This window comes from Loxodonta africana, chromosome 2 (assembly GCF_030014295.1).
Source record: "Loxodonta africana isolate mLoxAfr1 chromosome 2, mLoxAfr1.hap2, whole genome shotgun sequence".
NCBI lineage: Eukaryota > Metazoa > Chordata > Mammalia > Proboscidea > Elephantidae > Loxodonta > Loxodonta africana.
The window spans coordinates 100,373,203-100,379,202 of record NC_087343.1 but is presented as its reverse complement, the minus strand read 5'-3'; the positions used below and the strand labels follow the sequence as shown (position 1 = coordinate 100,379,202).

The following is a 6,000-nucleotide window of genomic DNA, read 5'->3' as shown; positions in this document are numbered from 1 at the left end:
TTATAGACAAATTATTTTGTGACATTGGTTGCAATCCCCACAATGTGTCAGCACTCTCCCCTTTTCTGTCCTGGGTTCCCAGTTTCCATTCATCTAGTTTTCCTGTTCCTTCCTGCCTTCTCATCTTTGCTTTTGGGAAGATGTTGCCCATTTGGTCTCACATACTTGATTGATCTAAGAAGCATATTCCTTATGTGCGTTATTTGTTTTATAGGCCTATCTAATCCTTGGCTGAAATGTGAACTTCAGGAGTGGCTTCAGTTTTGAGTTGGTAGGGTGTCCGGGAGCCATAGACCAAGTTCCTCTAGTCTCTGTCAGACCGGTAAGTCAGTTCTTTTTTGAGAATTTGAAATTTGTTCTACATTTTTCTCCCGCTCTGTGTGGGACGCTGTATTGTGATCTCTGTCAGAGTGGTTGGTGATGGTAGCTGGGCACTGTCTCGTTCTTCTAGGCTGAGGCTGGCAGAGGCTGTGGTTCCTGTGGTCCATTAGCCCTGTGGACTAATGTTTTCCTTGTGTCTTTGTTTTTTTTTTTTTCATTTTCCTTTGTTCTGGATGGGATGGGGCCAATAGATATATCTTACATGGCTGGTCGAAAGCTTTTAGGACCCAGATGCTACTCACCAAAGTAGGATATAGAACATTTTCTTTATGAACTGTTATGCTAGTTGACCTAGATGTCCTTTGAGACCGTGGTGCCCCAGCCGTCAACCCCAGTAACTCAGTACCTCAAGGTGTTTGCATGTGTCTAGGAAGCTTCTATGACTGTGCCCCCTTTGTGCTCTATTATGTATATGAATATGCATGCCGTACGTACAAATATTATGTAAAAATATCGACAGCTTAACCTATAACTTGTATATGGGTATATGCGTAAGAGTTCTTCGTGTATTTTGGATGTAAGCTCTTTATCAATATTTACCAATATTCATTTTACATATATTTTCTTCCAGTATACTGTTTGTCTTTCAATTTTCTTAATGGTGTATTTTGAAGTACAACAATTTTGAATTGTGATGAGGTATAATTTATCAATTTTTTTTTTTATGAACCATGCTTTTGATGTCATATCTAAGAAATACTTGCCTGACTCAAGGTCTCAGAGATTTTTACCTATATTTGCTTTTAAAAGTTCAATTGTTTTAGTACTTACATTGAAGTCTGTGATTCATTTTAAGTTTTTGTGTATGGTATGAGGTCTAACTTTATCTTTTGGCATGTGGATATCCAGTTTTCTCAGTAGTATTTGTTAAATGGCTATTCCTTTCCCAATGAATTGCCTTGGCACTTGTTGAAAATCAGTTGACCATAAATGTAAAGATTTATTTTTGGGTTTTCAACTCTGTTCCAGTGACCTATGTGTCTGTCCTTGTGCCACTACCACACTGTGTTGATAACTGTAGTTTTGTAGTAAGTTTTGAAATTAGGGAGTGAAAGTCTTCCAACCTTGTTCTTTTTTTTAAAAAAAATTGTTTTGGTATGCTAGGTCTTTTGTAATTCTGTATAAATTTTAAGATCCTCTTGTCAATATATGTAAAGAAGCCTGGTGAAATTTTGATAGGGGTTGTGTTGAGTATATGAGTCAGTCTAGAGAAAATTACTATTGTAACAGTATTAAATTTTCAGCTCCATGAATCTGGCATCTGACCTTCTTTTGATGGTACTCTGGTTATTCTCCCCCCACCCCCCACCACCCCATTGCTTTTAAGGTCTTTCTCTTTTGCTTTTGGTTTTAAATAGTTTCATTATGATGCATTTAGTTTTGAATTTCCTCTCATTTATACTGCTTGGGAATTTTTGGTCTTCTTGAATTTGCGGACTAGTGTCTTTCATGAGTTCTGGAAATTTTGTTTCTCTATATAATTTTTCATTGCATCTAAAATATCATCAATTGTAAGATACGCCATTTATGTACCACTAAGAAATAAAAAATGCTGCTAATTAAACTTTTTTTTATGCCTTAATAATAGCACTATGTGATGTATGAATTGGTCATACTAACCCTAATTGCTTCAAAATTTTTCATTTTTCAAAAGGATTTGGCAGACATTTCCTCGGTTGCATTGCTTGATCTGAAATCTTTTGCTTGTGTCAAAGAAGAAAATCTCATACTCTGTTAAAAGTAAAAGAAAAGGAGTTTTATTGAGGAATAGAAACAGATGTAGTTGGGACAGCACAAACTGAAAGTACAAAGTGCCCTGAAGCTCGGACGTTGCAGGGGGTTTTTATACAAGAGATTCAGCACGGTCAGCATGACCACAAACATTTGGAAATAACTTGTTTTCTTCAACTGTCTTCTACATACCAGCTAATCCGCAGACTTCTTCGAACCGGCCCATACCTTTCAAGAACAAGAAGCAATTTACAAGAAGTGAGATTTTGAAAGTGTATTGCCTTTTGCAACCCCCAAGGTGTTGAGGTCCTGGGCTTTGGTACCAGCGGAGCTATTTGAGCTCTCCAATTCCACGAAGCCTTGGGAGTCATCTAAGCTAAATAATCTCTTGGATCTGAACTCCACTCTTTTGTGTTGAAGCTCTTCAAGTTTTACTGAAGACTTATTTTTATTTTTACAAGTAAGATTTTACTGTCTTTTTGGAAATGGAAGTGTCAAATCTAGGGACAACTCAAAGCCACCATCTGGGACTCCTGCCCACTATGTGAACAAATGCTTTGATCCTTTACTGTGCTCGTTTTTGTTTGGTTGGCATAACATTACTAAAGATAGTTTAGGAAATCAGTGGCTACTTTGGGTTACTTTTGGTCTTCTCCACTGTAAATTAGAGAACCAAGGCTCCTGAATTTAAACAGTCCCAGTGGGATGCCTATTTTTGAATGTTTATGTTTGGACTTTTGTTTGAGTTCTCTAACAACAGTTTATTAAATCAGTGACGACTTTAGGGTACTTTCAAATCAGAGAGACTAGTATATTTAAAGTCTAAAATAAGAGACAAGGTGTCTAGCCACAGAATGAATTAGGTTAAAAAAGAATGAATCCAGGTAAAGAACTTAATTATCTTTTCTTTCAGTACCTAGGCCAACTTAAACATATTTAAATGAATTAAGATTAACTAATTTTTTCTTGATAATGAACTTCTGAGACCTGTACAGCTCTGGAGAAGATTTTGAAAAGACCCCTTCCGACCAAGTGAAAACCTTTTTGAAGACAAATTTAAGGTTAAATTAAGAAAATGTATAAGAAATGATAAAAGTTTGAATGGGAGTGTTGACTATTTGGATAACTTTACTTCAGCAGTTGTGTTTTATAGTATTTCCCAGATTTTTGAGCGGCTTACTGATGTTAAGTTGAATTGGTGGATACTTATTATATTAAAGGTTATAGGCTCTTGCTTTTTATGCCACAGAAAAAGGGTATGTGTGTGTTTCTAGGTCTAGTAATGGACGGGTTCATTTTTGTCCCTTGAAAGATTGCGCTGTAAGAAATATATAATGAGCACTCCTGCCCAATTATAGTGTTCTCCAACTTGAAAAATCCATTCAAAATCTGTCCACCACAGTGGCTCAAATTCCGAGGACATTGCAGATGAGATAGCTGCTCAGTAAAGATCATTATTATGTCTTGTTAAGGTTGTATTAGATAATAGAATAACTCTTGTCTTCCTTCTAGTCCAGCAAAGAAGAGTTTGTGCCATTGCTAATACCTGCTGCTGTGTTTGGATAAACACTAAGCCTGAAAATTTGTCAAAAAGGCCACTTGGCTGCATTCAATACCTCCTATAACTAATTCCTCCCCCCCCTTTTTTGATATCTTTAGGTTATTACCCAATGGCTTTGGTTCTTGGTTACACCCATTACAGACTAGACTAATTCTTTTGATCGTTATAATGTTAGTTATAGGACTAATGAAATGCTTGTTTAATGCTTGTAATCAGGATAAAGCCCCTCTTGCTATGCAAAGAATTGTGTATCTTGAAAAAAAATTTTATGTTCTATGGCAGCTAAACTTTTGCCTCTTCCCTGCCTTCCCTCTAAAGCATTGTGCACTGACCCTTGCTGTTTAGGATTGGACTGAATTATTCCTTAAATGTGGCCTTGTCTATTGCCCTGATAAGAACTAACCCAACTCACCCTGAAGATGAGCCCCATTAGCATGGCAAAGTGAAGAGACAGGAAGAAAAGAGAAGCAACCTTAGCAAGAAAAGTGACTCTATTGTAAGTGATGTGATCATTGGCCCCCAGTAGAGGCTTGGCCAAAAGAGGGGAATATGCTAGCAGACCTGAAAAATAAGAGGGGTTTGAGCCATACTCATAATAATAGGTTAATCTGCACTGACTCAGGGAAGATGGGGAGGAGGGAGGCTGAACTGCAGCTACTCTCGGAAAGAATATTTGTGGAAATTGCCCGCTGTTCTTGAGAGATATAGGGTGGCTCCGAGAATTCTGTAGATTAGTTGGTATGCAGATGATAGTTGAAAAAAAACATGTTATTTCTAAATGTTTGCAGTCATATTGACCATGCTGAATCTCTTGTATAAAAACCTCTCATGCTGTCTGAGGCTGGGCTAGTGCTAGATTTTATTTCTAGGGCAGGACAAGTGCTAGAGTTCCTGTCCTAATATTATATTATGGGAAGAGTATGGTATAATGTTCAAATGTTTCACTTATCCCTAGTTACACTTTGAGTAAAGAATATTGTTCAGGAGGTCCAAGGTAAAGTCAACAGGGCCCCATAGGTATGCCAGGCGTAGCAGCGAGAAACTGAGTTGGTAATCCCAATTTAAGAGAGCAGGCCTGTAGAAAACAGTCAAGTGATGTGTTTAAGGGTAACATAGCTACCAGGCTTGTCATAAAGCCATAGCTATCAGGATTAGAGTTGTGATTTCTACTGAGGGGGATTGAAAGATCATGGCTTAACATCCTATTCCTAGGAGGAAAAAGGGTAGTAACCTATTCCTTCCAACTGGGGTCATAATAGGCAAGTTTTTTTTTTAAATGCTCAGAAACTTGGATATGGTAGCTCCGTTTATCACATGGGTGGGGTGAGGCTCAGGTGACGACATAGAAACCACTTGGTCAGCATTTACTATCCTTACCTCTGATGCTTCTCCAGCTTAATACAGTGACTGATTAAATGGTAAGCGATACTAAGTGTACATTGAAGCAGTTTAGGCATTTATTATCTCAGTCAAAATTAACTCAGATACCAAGATAGGTCTGATCCTGCAGGTGGAGGTTGGGAGCAGTGGTGGACCCTTATGGGAAGTTGGGGACAGCTGAAGCAGGAGAAATGAAGTGAGAACCAGTGTTGGAAAGTGTTTTAAACCATTTATTCCCAAACTATTAAAAACGCATATTCTTCTGTTAACCAGCCCTTTGTGTGCCATCGTAAATACCCATGTACTTATATGCACTGTAAAATAGAGTGCCTCTTCCTTTACTGGTGTTCTCATGCTCTTCCTCCAAAATATCTTAATTTCAATTGTATCATAACGTTTTATTGTATTTTCTAGTGGGCAAATTTTATCCTACTTGGAGTTCATAGTAGGTTTATGTCCTTCATCAGTTGGGAAGTTTTTTGCCATTATTCCTTCAAATATTCTTTCTATCCCTTCGTGTCTCTTCTCCTTTTGAAACTCCCATAATAGGTATGTTGATTCGTTTGAGGGTAACCCATGATTCCCTTAGGTTCTGTTCACTTTTCTTCATTCTTTTTTTTCTTTTTGCCCCTTAGACTTGATAATTTCAGTTGTCTGATCTAGTTATGGTTATTTTGTCAGCTTAAAACTTCTGTTCAGCTCCTCTAGTGAATTTTTCATGTCAGTGACAATTTTTTCAGCTCCAGTAATTCTGTTTCATTCCTTTTTATAGAGTCTATCTCTTTTTAAGAATCTCTGGTGGTGCAAATGGTTAAGCACTCAGCTGCTAACCAAAAGGTTGGCAGTTTGAACCCACCAGCGATTCCACAGGAGAAAAGACTTGGTGATTTGCTCCCATAAAGATTACAGCCTAAGAAACCCTGTGGGACCATTCAGCTCTGCCATAT

General features: G+C 37.8%; 1 long non-coding RNA gene across 1 annotated transcript in view; it reads left to right on the top strand.

Annotated features, from left to right (window-relative positions):
• The first annotated feature begins 227 nt into the window (after positions 1–227).
• Positions 228–6,000, top strand: part of LOC135230451 (uncharacterized) — a 75,244-nt gene continuing 69,471 nt past the window's right edge. Inside the window, exon 1 of the long non-coding RNA XR_010321113.1 lies at positions 228–322. This is a non-coding gene — a long non-coding RNA (uncharacterized LOC135230451). The remainder of the gene's footprint in view (positions 323–6,000) is intronic.